The sequence below is a fragment of the Lagenorhynchus albirostris genome, chromosome 18 (assembly GCF_949774975.1).
Source record: "Lagenorhynchus albirostris chromosome 18, mLagAlb1.1, whole genome shotgun sequence".
NCBI lineage: Eukaryota > Metazoa > Chordata > Mammalia > Artiodactyla > Delphinidae > Lagenorhynchus > Lagenorhynchus albirostris.
In genome coordinates this window covers 16,190,801-16,206,312 of record NC_083112.1, presented here as the reverse complement: position 1 = coordinate 16,206,312, position 15,512 = coordinate 16,190,801, and positions in this window count along the sequence as shown.

Here is a 15,512-nt window from a genome sequence, read left to right as displayed (position 1 = left end):
GATGTAGTAAAGAAAGGAAGTTAGCACAGCATTGCCAATGGCTTCCTGGGGAACAATCAAGTTCAGCTAGGCTGGAGCACCAGGTACATGAAGAACAGTATAAGATCCAGAAAGGTAGGTCAGGTCTGGATGGTAGAGGGCCTTTATTCCAGGCTAAGAATTTTTTTTCATATAAATTGGAGTTTTTAATTAGGGTGCTGTGTACAAAGCAGTGTTTGAAGGGAATCGAACTAGACGAGTGAGGTAGATGAACATGCATTAATAATGACCTTACCTATTGCCGTTACTTGAAATCATTTCCAGCGGAGTCACCATGGTCTTTCTTCCCTGACTCCATGGAGTTGGCAGATTGTTGCACTAGGGTCGTAAGTGGAGATGTATGGCAGAGCCAGGATTAGATGCAAAGATCAGGAGAGCCAAGTCCAAGGAGCCAACCTGGAGCATATAACCAGAACCTATGCTTGTGGTGGCACCTGAGATCAAAGGCCAGGTTTCCAGTTCAGAGGCCCAGAAGTGCTGGAAGGCAAGGCCCCAAGGCAGAACAGGAAAAAAATCAGGACATACATAGGCAGCAAATCAAGAGGCAGTCCAAAACCAGGAAGCATTGACGAGTGGTCCCTAGACAAAATTGTGAAATAGGCCAAGTTTATTCTTAGTGACTCTGGTTGGCAATTAAGCTATTAGTTGGTGATGGCTTAAATTAGTGGTTCTGGGCCAGGAGATGTACATCAGCATTATCAATAGAGCTTAAAAATAATAATGAATGTACCAAATCCCCAAACCCAGAGGAAAGTGATACAGTAGCATTGGGATGGGCCCTACACCTCTTATTTTTTAAAAAGCTATTCAGGTGAATCTTAAATAATGCTGATTAAGAGCTATATGCTTAAAGTATAAGAATATGTGTCTAGCATCTAGTAGTACTCAGTAAATAACTTTAAAAATTCACATACCCTTAGAGTTATTACATTTCTTAAAACTCCTAAAATAAATCTGCAAACTAAAAGGGAAAAAAACTATAAATGTGACACCAATATAGATAACAGTGGAGTTCCATCACATGCATATTTAAATTGCTTGAATTCAACTATATTTGACAAAAAGGAAAAAGAGAAAACAAAATAATGCCAGAGACTCCCGCTGTTCCCCTCAGTGAGCTTTGGCCTTGCAGGAAGCACAAGATGGGAAACATGAATCTCTTCTTCACTCAATCTCTGTGATTCTAGAATGTGATTTCAGAAAGATTCTGGTTATATGCAGGCTTATTTTTCTAAAACATGGCCCCCAAATGCAAGCCAACTATTTCATCAGACTCAACTGAAGAAACTGAAGTCTAAGGGATTAGAGAAGACTTTTCTGGGAGGACATTGGTGGGAAGAAGTATGTGGGAGAAAACATGCTCTTTGCTGCTGTTTTTAAAGGAATGCTGCCCAAATGCTATGGCTCCGATTTAAAAGGGAATGAATTAATTATACAAAACCCTCTGAAAGAATGGTGACTCTGGCTTAAACAATAGCCTAAATTGTTGAAATGGAGCTATTCTAACAATTAAGAACTGATGAATTATATTCATTTGTAGGAGCCAACCAGAGCCCTTTTAAATTATTTTAAACTAAGCAGGGTAACGCGGTTTAAAAATAATTACGTGCCAATGACTTGGCTTATGGTATCTGGTTGTACCATCTGAAAAGAATAATCAGATGAACTTAATGTTCCTCACATGTAACCTAACAAAGTTTCTTTTGGCTGTCTTACCATTCATTTCCTCAGCTCTCTGTTTTACTCTTTGAGATCACAATAGTGATGTTGAGAGGTCAAGAACATCAAAAAAAATGAAGTAATAAGCATAAAAAATTAGATGTGAAATTATGCAGCAGAAAATATTCAAACAATATATATGGAAATTTAATTTTGGTCCTCCTAATTTATAATACTATATAATACCAATTATATAATGTCAATCCTCAGAAAAAAATACTACTAGGGACTACTATTAACAAGAAATTAGACCTTTCCAACGAGCAGCATTTCACAGTAATAGTTGAAGTCTTAGGCGATTCAAGATGAGTACTGAACATGAACATATCCAAATTGAGAATTAGAACCAAAGTGGAACAGTTTCTCTATCAAAGGAGCATGAACATAGCAGTAATTATTTAAACAACTATTAATAGCCCACCTACTATGTGACAGGCACTATTGAAACCCTATCACTATGGTAAGCCATAGAGAGTTTATAGTTTAATGGAAAGAAGACAGAAAAATAGTGAGAATACACTCTTATGATGTCAGCAGACCCCAGGCATGATACAACCAGACCTGTCTTAGAAGATTGTTTTGAAAATGCAAGATAAGATACCATATTTTATCAATTCTGAGACACCACAGGTTCTAAGAAATGCCATTACTTTGGGGCACTGAAAGAAAAAAAAAATGCTGCTAATTAAACTACAACATGGGAATTCCCTGGCGGTCCAGTGGTTAGGACTGGGCGCTTTCACTTCAGGGCCCCAGGTTCGATCCCTTGTTGGGGAACTAAGATCCCACAAGCCGAACGGTGCAACAAGAAAATTAAAAGTAAATAAACTAAGACATATTGCTTTCTTATCAATTAGACATATTGCTTTCTTATCAATTAGAATTTTTCCATACTGTACTGAATTCTACCAGTATTAGTGATACAACTAATACACTAATACAACAGGAGCATTAGTGATACAACATGTTTTAAAAGAATACTCCAGGGCTTCCCTGGTGGCGCAGTGGTTGGGATTCCGCCTGCCGACGCAGGGGACGCGGGTTCGTGCCCCGGTCTGGGAAGATCCCATATGCCGCGGAGCGGCTGGGCCCGTGAGCCATGCCATGGCCGCTGAGCCTGCGCGTCTGGATGACTGTGCTCTGCAAAGGGAGAGGCCACAACAGTGAAAGGCCCGCATACCGCAAAAAAAAAAAAAAAAAAAAAAAGAATACTCCACTATTGTCCTTCGTATTTTCTTCTAAACCATTGGCTTCCATTCCACAAGTTTTGATTCTGGTGCTTTCTTGATCCAACTAGAAGGTGTCAGTGAAAGGTTTTCAGGCCACAAATAGGATTTATGTCCTTTCTTTAAACGTTTAGTTGACTAAAATGTGTAAGGTTTGCAATTGCCTCATTGTGCCACCAAGAATAATCATGAAGTTTGTGCATGTACAGGCTATGACAGCTACATCACAACTGCCTTCTGGTGACAGCATTATAAGATGCAACTATTGAAGGCTGAATTCCAGTTTTCAAGATGTTAAAAGAGAAAGCAATGTACATTTTAAAATCAGTGAAATGCTGGGACTTCTCTGGTGGTCCAGTGGTTAAGACTCCGCGCTCCCAGTGCAGGGGGTCTGGGTTCGATCCCTGGTCAAGGAACTAGATCCCTCATGCCCCAGCTAAGACCGGTGCGGCCAAATAAACATTAAAAAAAAAAATCGGTGAAATACTATTTAGTGTTTGTAGCTTTTAAGATAAGCATCACTAGAAAATACAAAGAGCTCTGTGAGTACTGAAGCTAGAGCAGCTAATCTCACAAAGTGACATTTGAGCAGACAGAAATCCATGGGGCTGGAACATGTGTGTGGAAGAGTGGCAGGAGTTGAGGCTGGACCACATCAAGGGTTTCATGTGTCCAAGCAAGAAATTTTGAATTTTATCTTCGGGTGATAGGAAGACAGAGTTTTGTGGTAAGGGAGTAATATGATCAAAACCTCATTTTAGAAAGATAACTTCAGTAACAATTGGGAAGATGGATTAGAATGGGAATACAGTAAGCAAAGAGACCAATTAGGCAAGTTCTGCCTTAACTCAGGGAACAAATAGGAATCACTGTGGATGTGACAACAGGGACAGTAAGGTAAGGCAGGTGTTATAAAAGACATGGGGACATCCCCGGTGGCACAGTGGTTAAGAATCCACCTGCCAATGCAGGGGACACAGGTTCGAGCCCTGTTCTGGGAAGATCCCACATGCCCAGAGCAACTAAGCCCATGCACCACAACTACTGAGCCCACGTGCCACAACTACTGAAGCCCACTTGCCTAGAGCCTGTGCTTCGCAACAAGAGAAGCCACTGCAATGAGAAGCCCGCGCACCGCAACAAAGAGCAGCCCCCACTAGCCGCAACTAGAGAAAGCCCACGCGCAGCAACGAAGACCCAACACAGCCAAAAATAAATAAATTTTTAAAAATAAAATTTAAAAATAATCTATAGAAAAATAAATGAAAGGCGTGGAGGTGATATATTATTTATAGAAAAATAAATAAATAAAAGACATGGAGGTGATAGACTCCATGAATGGATAGGACTTGGTGAACTGAGTAGATGCAGGCAGAATCATGATATTGTGAGATTAAATCCATCTTGTGTCATGTGTAGAGACCTGAAAGAAGTGAGAGGCAGAGCTGTGCAGATATCTAGGGGACGACAGATTTTATCCATTTACTGAAAACATTTGTAGTTTGAAATGCTGATACATTTTAAAGTCTTACCTGTTGGTAAGTATTCTTTGCTGATATTTAAGTATTTTTATAACAAGTAGTATTAATAACTATTTTTGGCTGATAATACATGTTCTTACTAATACCAGTATTGTTCTAATTAATAATAATAAGTATTCTTTGCTAATATATGTTCTCCCTGACAGGCAGAATACCAATTATTCATTAAATATTATTGAGAGGGCTTCCCTGGTGGCGCAGTGGTTGGGAGTCCGCCTGCCGATGCAGGGGACACGGGTTCGTGCCCCGGTCCGGGAGGATCCCACATGCCGCGGAGCGGCTGGGCCCGTGAGCCACGGCCGCTGAGCCTGCGCGTCCGGAGCCTGTGCTCCGCAACAGGAGAGGCCACAGCAGTGAGAGGCCCGCGTACAGAAAAAAAAAAAAAAATTGAGAGATTTATTTATCTTAAAGTCAACAGGTACAGTTTTAGATTCTGGGGATTCAATGGGGAGGGATAAATTGGGAGACTGGGATTGACAAATACACACTACTATATAAAATAGATAACTAATAAGGACCTACTGTATAGCACAGGTAACTCTTCTCAGTACTCTGTAATGGCCTATATGGGAAAAGAATCTACAAAAGAGTGGATAGGGCTTCCCTGGTGGCGCAGTGCTTAAGAATCCGCCTGCCAATGCAGGGGACACAGGTTCAAGCCCTGGTCCGGGAAGATCCCACATGCCGCGGAACAACTGAGCCCGTGCCCCACAACTACTGAGCCTATGCTGTGGAGCCCGCGAGCCACAACTACTGAGCCTGCCTGCCACAACTACTGAAGCCCACGCGCCTAGAGCCCGTGCTCCACAACAAAAGAAGCCACCGCAATGAGAAGCCCCCGCTCGCCGCAACTAGAGAAAGCCCGCACGCAACAACAAAGACCCAGTGCAGCCAAAAAAAAAAACAAAACAGAGTGGATATATGTATATACATAACTGATTCACTTTGCTGTACAGCAGAAACTAACACAACATTGTAAATCAACTATAATAAAAAAATTTTTTTTAAAGATTCTGGGGATTCAGTGTTAAATGAGATAGACCTACTCGCTACCCTCAGAGAGTTGCCAGATAAAATACAGGATCCACAATTAAATTGGAATTTCAGATAATACATATTTTTTAGTATAATTAATGTACCTAATATTATGTGAAACATACTTATATTAAAAAAACTATGTGTGGGCTTCCCTGGTGGAGCAGTAGTTAAGAATCCGCCTGCCAATACAGGGGACATGGGTTCAAGCCCTGGTCTGGGAAGATACCACATGCCACGGAGCAACTAAGCCCGTGCGCCACAACTGAAGCCCACATGCCTAGAGCCCATGCTCCTCTACAAGAGAAGCCACCACAACGAACAGCAGCCACTGCTTGCTGCAACTAGAGAAAGCCCACACGCAGCAACGAAGACCCAGTGGAGCCAAAATTAAATAAATTCATAAGAAAAAAAATTATGTGTTGTTCATCTGAAATTCAAGTTTAACTGGGCATCCTGTATTTTTATTTGCTGAATCCGGCAATTCTATGCCTTCACTGAACCTACAACCTAACCTACAGGTGGCAGAGATTAGTAAATACAATTAGCATACAGTGCACATGCTGTATAACCTGGGAAGCCATAAAATGGAAGACACGGGGACCCTAAATGGGTGGAAGAAACCTGCCTGCCAACCAAGAACATCCATCCTTAAGAGCAAGAAACAAACTTGTCGTATTTGCGCCATGTGTTTTGGATCCATTTGTCCCATGGTCTCTTTGTAACACCAGCCTAGCCTAACTACCTTAATGTGTCAGTCCTGAAATCTACTATCATGTCCAGGTTTACTCCAGAATCAGAAGTTTTCACGTAATGTACCAGCAACTAGAAAAATACGTAAATAATTTTTACCAACAGAGAGGTTAAAATACTTGTACTGTAGTCATCATTCTCTCAGGTGCTGATTTTAAAAACTGGGGTGCCCAATGTTGGGTATGAACCCTTCACTCCTCAGGAAGAAGCTCTGGGTTTTGGGTTGCCTCCTGATTATAGGTCGCCATGCCAGGGGTGGGAATTACAGTGAGATTGTGTCTCAGCCTTTCTACCTGCTTCAATGTGGTTTCCCTCTGGTTTGCCTCACGTGAAGGGGTTGCTCCACCAGTTTTTAGGTTTTTGTTCAGAGGAAATTGTTCTATATACAGCTGTAGATACATTGTGTCCATGGCAGGAAGTGAGTTCAAGGTCTTCCTAGGTAGCTGTCTTGAGCCAGAACTATAGTCATCATTCCGACATGGCTTTAAACCTGAGTATTTTCAAGGCAGTCATGAGGGACATCAGATCAATAAAAGAAAATTACATGACTTGATGGTTTCCCTAAGCAAATAACACTATACATTATTTCTGGCTATTAAAACATTTTAAAATATTTTTTCTTTCAAACAGTTATTGAATGTAGAGACAGGTATTGTAGGCTCTGAAAATTATAAATAAGACATGATTTCTGATTTCAGAAAGCGTAGGGCCTAGTAGAGCAAATAAAGATACATAATACTAAGCACAGTCTAATCAGTGCCAAAAGATAAGTGCAAAGAATATCCCTAATTGAAGTGAGACATTCATTCAGACTAAAGAATAGAATAAAGCACCTGAATAAGGAAGTATTTTTCTTCAAAGCTTTACAATTTTCTAACTTTAAATTTTGTTTAAAAGAATTTGTCAAAAATTTACAAAATGCAAAAATAACAGAGAAAACAAAATTCACTTTTTTTTTTAAACCCAAGCAAAGGATCTTTTTTTTTTTCAATTTATTTATTTAGTTTTGGCTGTGTTGGGTCTTCGTTTCTGTGCGAGGGCTTTCTCTAGTTGTGGCAAGTGGGGGCCACTCTTCATCGCGGTGCGCGGGCCTCTCACTATCGCGGCCTCTCTTGTTGCAGAGCACAGGCTCCAGACGCGCAGGCTCAGTAGTTGTGGCTCACGGGCCTAGTTGCTCCGCGGCATGTGGGATCTTCCCAGACCAGGGCTCGAACCCGTGTCCCCTGCATTAGCAGGCAGATTCTCAACCACTGCGCCACCAGTGAAGCTCCAAAATTCACTTTTAATCTCACTACACAGATATAGCCACTGAGAACATTTTAGTATATATCCCCTCCTTTATATTTTAAATAAAATTAGGGTCTTTTATATATATTTTTTCTATCCTTCTTTTTTCCCACCTAATATAATGTAAGCATTTTTCATTAAATAATGTTTTCAATAGGACTTTTAATAAGTGCATAATATTCCATCCCATGGATGTATCATGATTTATTTTCTTATTACTAGATATTTTATTTCTAGATGTTTTACTTTTATAAATAAGGATGCACTGAACAGCCCTATACATTAATCTTTGTAATAATTCAACAATTATTATTTGAACACTAGTTACTGCTCTGGATGTTGGGGATACATTAGTGGAAAAAACAGTCCCAAATCCCTGCCCACATGGGGAAGAGGAGGAGAGAGACAATAAATATGTAAACTCTATATTTGTAAGACAGCAATAAGTGCTCTAGAAAAAAATAAAGCAGGGAAAAGGAATAAGTGGTGGAGCTAGGTGCTTCCCTTTTAAACCTGTGTGATAGAAATAACTAAAACATGGAGTGGAATTTGGTAAATGCCAAAAAGAAGTTCAAAATGCAATGAGGGACATTACCTAATTCGACAGGACAAGAAAGAGAAACCCACCAAATTAGCAGAGAACAGGTGGACAACCAAAGCCAAAGCAAAGAGAAGAAAGAATTTCCAAAAGGAAAATATATTTTTTCAAAAGTTAATGATATAGGACTTCCCTGCTAGCGCAGTGGTTAAGAATCCGCCTGCCAATGCAGGGGACACGGGTTTGAGCCCTGGTCCGGGAAGATCCCACATGCCGCGGAGCAACTAAGCCCGTGAGCCACAACTACGGAGCCTGCTCGCTAGAGCCTGTGAGCCACAACTACTGAAGCCCGCGCGCCTAGAGCCTGTGCTCCGCAACAAGAGAAGCCACCGCAATGAGAAGCCCGCGCACCTCAACGAAGAGTAGTCCCCGCTCACCGCAACTAGAGAAAGCCCATGTGCAGCAACGAAGACCCAACGCAACCAAAAATAAATAAATAAATTTATTAAAAAAAAGTTAATGACATAACAAAGTGAAGGCTGAACAAAAGCTATTAGGTTTGAGAAAGCCGTTGTTGACTTTTATAAGGAATATAAAGACAGAAGAAATAAGGTGAATTAGATCACCAGGGATTTTTCTTTTTTTTTACTTTTCTTTTTTTGGCTCTGCCACACAGCTTGTGGGATCTTAGTTCCCTGACCAGGGATGGAACCCAAGCCCCCTTTAGTGAAAGTGTGGAGTCCTAACCACTGGACTGCCAGGGAATTCCCACCAGGGATTTTAGTGAATGACTGAAGGCAGAGAATATAAACTTCTCTTTTTGAACTAAAAAAAAGAAGATGGGATGGTAGCTCAAAGGACCAAAGAGAACCTTTATTTTAAAGTGAAGGAAAAACCTGAACATGTTTTTAGGTAGAGAAAAAATGGGGAGAAACTGAAGATGTGAGAGAGGTATGGGGGGGCAGTCTCGGGAGAGGAAACGACAGGGTCAAGAGCACAGGTGGGAACATGAGGATGTGAAAGAAGGGGGACTGACTTCTCTGAGACCAGAAATAATGACAATAATGTGAACAATGCCCAGCACTGTGCCCAGTGTGATGTTAATTGACCACAAGGCTGCCCAGAATTTGGTCAAACATTATTCTGGGTGTGTGTGAGGGTGTTTTTGGATGAGATTAATATTTGGATGGGTAGACTGAGTTAAGCAGATTGCCCTCCCCCAAGTGAGTGGGCCTCATCCAATCAAAGACCTGAATGGAACAAAGAGACACCCTTCCTTGAGTAAGAGGGACGTCTCTCCTGACCACCTTGAGCAGGGACTTCAGTCTATTCCTGCCTTCAGACTCAAAACTGTAACACTGGCTCTTCTTGGGTCTCAAGCCTGCCAGCTTTTGGACTGGGACTACAGTATTGGCTCTCCTAGGTCGTCTCCACTTTGCCAAATGCAGATGTTGGGACTTCTCAGGCTCCATGCTCGTGTGAGCCAATTCTTTTTTTATTATTATTATTATTTATTTATTTATTTTTGCGGTACGCCGGCCTCTCACTGTTGTGGCCTCTAGCGTTGCGGAGTACAGGCTCCGGACGCACAGGGTCAGCGGCCATGGCTCACGGGCCCAGCCGCTCCGCGGCATGTGGGATCTTCCCGGACCGGGCACGAACCTGCGTCCCCTGCATCGGCAGGCGGACTCTCAATCACTGCGCCACCAGGGAAGCCCGAGCCAATTCTTTATAAACAACCTCTCTCCCTCTCTCTCTCCCTGTCTCCCTCTCTCTCTCTCTATTATATATACACATACATACACACATATATGTATGTGTATATATATATGTACATATGTATATATATGTATGTTCTATGTTCTGTTCCTCTGTTTCTATTTGTTCTGTTTCTCTGGAGAACCCTGACTAATATGCCAGTATAGGGCAGATGTGTAATCTATGGTGAATGACAAAATCAATTATAGAGAGATTCAGAGGTGGAGAGAATGGGTCCGAGGGAGCAAGGGGAAATGGATGGCTGCCCAAGCCAACCAAGCTAAATGCTCCAGGGAAACCTCTTTAGTGGCTGCTAGGGGATGGTATGGACAAGCAAGCAGACCTTCTGAGCTCTTCATGGGCAAAACTCCCGGCTGGCAGGTGGTCAACCTCTAGGACATTCAACAAGCATACCTGTAGGTGGTCAGAACTCTGAGTCAGAAATATGAAATCAAGGGAATGGTCAGAAAACATGCATTTCATCACCTACTTGTGCCAGGCACTCTGCTAGAGCTTCCCATGATCATTTAATCTTCTGACAAACCTGCAAGCTAAGTGTTCTTTCTTTTACAGAAAAGGAAATGGAGAACAAGTAATATTGATTAACATAGTCCAAGGCCACAAAGCAGAATAGACTTAGAACCTGGATCTGAATCCAGAGGCATAATCCAGGGCAAGCCTGACAGGAGTTGTCGTTGACCCATCCATGGGAATTGGGACTTAGGGCTAGGGCTCCAATCCCTGTGCAGACGTAGGAACTGGGATACTTGGAACAAAAACAAGGCAGAGCCTCAGACACAGAGGAAAACATAAGGGAGCCAATCAACAAAATATAGTATAAGGGAGGAATTTGCTCATAAGAACATAGTGGGAAGGATAATGGGGTGAGAGCTTCTAAGATGTTAGTAAGAATATCATTTTAATATTCAGTTCGCTAGTCTCCAAACACTAGTGTTCTAAAGCAGTGAGTAAAATACCTTTACATCTTATTAGGCAATATCTATCACAGATGACGGGCACATAGGAGCACTCATGACATCCACTTAATTTGCCAGATTAAGTGATGCTCCTCATTCCCTCTTTAAAACATGCCCACGTTGTGGTATACGCCCCAAACTAGTAAAATTTCCTTTGCTATCATTGTGAACTTCACCCACTACAAGTTCCATGCTTGTGTAATCAGTTGCATTTTTCCCCCAAGCCCCTTCATACCAGCTGAATTTGTACTATGTTTATTATTACATAAACCAATGGAACATGAAACAAAGTCACTAAATAAATCGCTGTCAAATTAGGTGTAAGCAAAACAACTACAAAAGCCTAGAAAAAAAAGTAAAAATCTATAAATATTTTGCATTTCAAAAGATTGACAAATGAAATACAGTTGACCCTTGAACAAAGCCGGGGTTGGAGTGCCAACCTACCACACAGTGGAAAATCTGAGTATAATTTATAATTGGTCCTCCATTTTTTGTAGTTCCTGGGTATCCACCATCCACATCAAATCCATGAATTCGGAACTTCCCTGGCGGGTCCAGTGGTTAAGACTCCACGCTTCCAACGCAGTGGACACAGGTTCGATCCCTGGTCGGGGAACTAAGATCCCACATGCCGCACGGCACAGCCAAAAAAAAAATAAAATCCGGGGCTTCCCTGGTGGTGCAGTGGTTGAGGGTCCGCCTGCCGATGCAGGGGACACGGGTTCGTGCCCCGGTCCGGGAGGATCCCGCGTGCCGCGGAGTGGCTGGGCCTGCGTGTCCGGAGTCTGTGCTCCGCGAAGGGAGAGGCCGCGGCAGTGAGAGGCCCGCGTACAGCCAAAAAAAAAATAAAAAAAAAAAATAATAAAATAAAATCCATGAATTCAGTCAACTGAGGATCATATAGTACAGTAGTACTTACTATTTATAAAATGCGCATATAAGTGTAACTGCGGAGTTCAAATCCCTGTTCAAGAGTCGACTGTACATTTGCAGTTCAAGTTATTTTAGCTTTAGGTATGTAGTGTCATTTTTTTAATTTCTCTGCTTTAGTTGACTTTTTCAGTCCACCAATCACCTACCAATGTTGGATAAGAGGGCTTTTACTATGCTCTGCATTGTACTTGTATAGCACTTTTGTTTTTTTCTGAAAAAAAGCACAGTCTGTCTAGAAAAGCAAAATTCAAGGCCAAGTCCACGTTCTTTTAGTGATTCCATTCAGCACTTTGCTGTTAAACCTCAATACAGAGTATAATAATACTACATGTCTGTTTAGACTGTTCCTCTAAGTCTATAATGTGACTCCTGTGTATTAAATTCTGTATTGCAAACATTTATGGCTCACTAGTATTCATAAGATTGCCAGGAATTATGCATTTGGGGGCCAAGTTGTTGTTTCATTATAGGCCAATATGTACAGCATTCTAATAGTTCTCAATGGAAGGAATCCAAGAGACAAATCTAGTGTGATTCTCTTGTATTAAAGATAAGTAAACTGAGGTCCAGGGTTAAAGACACTTGTCCAAGGTAAAAATATATTGAAATAAAATTAAGGGAAATATTTCAATAGCCCCTAACAATTGTACCTTCCCCATAATATATAACACTTAAAATCTAAGATTCTCAAAGCACTTTTAAATCAGACCATTAATGATTCTGATACCTATGTATCAAATTATGTCCTATTTTCTACCAGCTGGGTTGCCCCCCCCGCCCCCCAAATACTGACTGAACGGTCAACATTTTCTTTGCAGGTGAATCAGTTGAGAGTTGCATTCATCCATGAATAAGAAACCTGAAAAATAAGGGTTATTTTTATCACCTGTGTCAGTGTTAGGCTGTCCAGGCAGGCCTCATTTGTCCACTCTTAAGTTTTATAATGTCATTAACAACATGAGGCTTTCTCAGGTTTTTGTTCAGCCCGTCTTAATGTGTGCTTGTCAACTGATAATAAGCTATTTCACCTCAAGTACTGTAGGTTTGCTTTGGTAAAAGAGATGAGAAGAAAAAAGCAAGTCAGCTGAGCTGGCTTTCCTTAGAAAAGAGATTTTCTGGAGCCATCCTAATAATTTCCTCTCAGATTTGACTGACCAGCTATGTTACAGGGCCACTGTCACCTGAATGGCGGCTGCACTGTGATAGGAAGGCAACCTGCAATCTCTGTCACTGCAGGACTGTTGCCAAGATTAGGAAGAACATGTGTGTGGCATCAATAGCATGGTTCATAGTAGATGCTGAAAAACTGGCAGCTGTTATCGTTAGAAAAAAATGAAACTAGTGGTGATGTCTCCAAATTTCTTCCATAGTAATTATGAAGAAATGTAGTAATGTTTTCATGCATGTAAAGAATCCAATATGGTAATAACATAATTTTTAGTATCAAAGCACATTTTTACTGAACTTCCATTTGGCACTAAAATATTGGTATGGCAACTTTTAAAAACTCATTTGACTTACCAGATTATCATTCTGGACACTGGTCAATAGTTTATGAATATGCACTGTAGTCTCAGAAGTTTTAAATATAAATGACCTTTTTCTCTCTTATGTTTCATGAGTTGGAAAATATTTGTTTATTGTACTTAATTATCATTAAAAATATATTTTATCATAAGTAAAGCATGTTCACATTGGTGACATGTTGAGAAAATAACATCTGTTGGACCATTAAAATTTTACAACAAGTATTTATTTGTATTATTCATACAGACATACATATTCATACATATTATTGTTAAATAGAGATCTTGACTTTAAAAAGATGTATCTGTGGAGATCATTGGGTTTCTGGTTTCAGTTCCAACAATTTCTAGTTTGCTATAGGCATTGCCACTGGAATGGCAATCCCAGAAGGTTTATATAAGGTAACTGATTTTGTGAAGCAACAAGAAGAAAAAAGGCAAATATGTATTTTATAAGAAAATTAACCATTTTCACATAGAAAAATAAAAAATATTTGCAGAATTTCATAGATGTAAAAATACCTAGAGCTAACATCTGCCTCATACGTGTAGTTTACCATGTACCAGTCAATCCCATGATAAAACAAAAAGCTGAAGCACAATCCAATATTGTGTTATACTGGACTTTTATGATATAAATCGCTTTGAAATGAGGAGGCAAAACAAACAAAAAACTGCACATAAAACCTCTGTCTAAATATTTTCTCTAAAATTAATTAAATATGAAAGGGGTATGCGTATGTGTAATAAAAGAAAGGGAATGTAGCCATTTTAAAAGTCTACCTAGGAGTCATTATGCTTAGTGTTTTACAAATACTTCTCATCTCTCAATCTTCGCAACAACTCTGAGTACTTAGTTATTTCTCCAGTAAGGGGAATCACATGGAAAGGAGGCATCAGAGAGCCTAAGTGTCCTGAACAGGGACTGCAGAGCTGTAAGTCAAATGCTGATCAAACTCTACAGCCTATGTTGGATCCTCTACTCCATGCCCTAAACATGTGATTGTCTCATGAATATGACTTAGCCTCTAAGTTTTTCATGTAGCAATTTTGTGACCTTTGATGTTAATTCATGTATTGTGGTTTTAATGTTCAGATCTGTGAAATGTAATTTTGGTTCTGGTTCGCTTTTCAAAATACAACCCAAGACAATACAAGCAATGTAATATGAAGAAATGAACAATTAGATGATGAATTTAACCAGTTTATGAAGTTTGAACTCAAACTTCCCCTGGATTGCAAGATTCGTCTTTTTTTCTCTATAATTACCAAAATACTTGATTCAGTTATCCAATTAATTTTATATATAAACTTTAAATTGCAGCTTTTAATTGCCTTATTCCACCAGGAAGCATGTACATACTTTTTTCTTTTGAACTTTTTCTTGCTTATTTTTCCCTTTGCTTAGATTTATCCCATCATCTACAGTTAAGCCTGTTTTATAGGAAGTCTTTGCTTTCTTTAAATTATTTCTTTCAGTCTAATTCCAGCTCTTCCCAACTTTAATTCAGCATATATCCTGCACTTACCTATAGTACTTGCGTCAGCATTATTATTTCATTGGCAACACTGTCACCACTGGAAGTCAGTCTCAGTTGTGAAAGAGAATTTGCTTAGGCATAACAATAGCAATATTGAAAAGATATTTTCAATGTCTTTTGTAAAGAACTGAAATAAAATGCAAGCCTCCCTTTAATCCATTAGATCTTTTGCAGATAAAAAAATTTTTTAAGTAAAAGTGCACTTCATTTTTCTCACTAATGCATCCAAGAAGATCCTTTTATACTTTAAGGAGTACCATTTTCACTTTCATAAAGAATTCTGAAACCTATTAGTTACTCAGATCCAGCAGTTTGTTCCTTTCCACAGATCGGGACGAGCAAACTGCCCTGGCAGGAAGCCACCAGAAATTCCAGTTGCAGACTGCCATCTTCCTTCACAAAAAGGGCCTGGAAAGTGCTAGCAATGCTATATTCCTCTTAACCATCTCTAACCCTCACTCAAGAAAAGGGCAAAGGTTAAGTAAAAATGTTTGGCACAGTCGATTTTTAAATGAAATAAAAACACATACTCATACGATGGATAAACTCCTTTTTAAAGTATGTTCTGCCTTATTTTCTGGGGTATAAAAATATTTTTAAGGCAATTTCAATGAATCAGATTTCAAGAAACTACTA